Genomic DNA, 638 nt, shown 5'->3' with positions numbered 1-638 from the left:
ACATATTTATCTTCTTCAATATATATTTCAGTATAAAGAATTCATTAAGATGCTTAAATCAAAATTTCTTTACACATCATTCAGGAACAGATATAACATCAGAAAAAATACATTCCGTTTAAGCAAAGTATATATATATATATATGTATATTAGCAAAGTAAAGCAAGACCGATGATTGACTATCAGGCCGCTGGTGATGATGCTACACACCATACTAATCATGTCTGTTGGGCATGTGGAAGGGAGTGTGATTCAGCAGGAGGACTTAAACGACACGCAAAGGTACATGGAGCCCAATTACAACAACAGCCAGCTATTGCCAGTAAAGGTTTTCGATGCCAACTCTGAGCAAGACATTGTAGATCTTTGGCTGGGCTAAAAAGTCACATTCGATCACAGCACCGTCAAGTTAAGCTTCGTGCAATGGCCATACTCGATAACGAGGGGGCAGCCATCATATATATGTATATATACATGTATATATATGCATATATAATAATATAAATGATATATGAGCATATGCATGTATACATACATATATGTACATACCTACATCTATATGTATATATAGATGCATATCCAGATAAAGGAAGTCAAAAAACGTGGACAAAAAAGGAACGGGAACATAAACAAAGCA

The sequence above is a fragment of the Octopus bimaculoides genome, chromosome 16, assembly GCF_001194135.2.
Source record: "Octopus bimaculoides isolate UCB-OBI-ISO-001 chromosome 16, ASM119413v2, whole genome shotgun sequence".
Lineage (NCBI taxonomy): Eukaryota > Metazoa > Mollusca > Cephalopoda > Octopoda > Octopodidae > Octopus > Octopus bimaculoides.
This window is presented reverse-complemented; position numbering follows the sequence as displayed.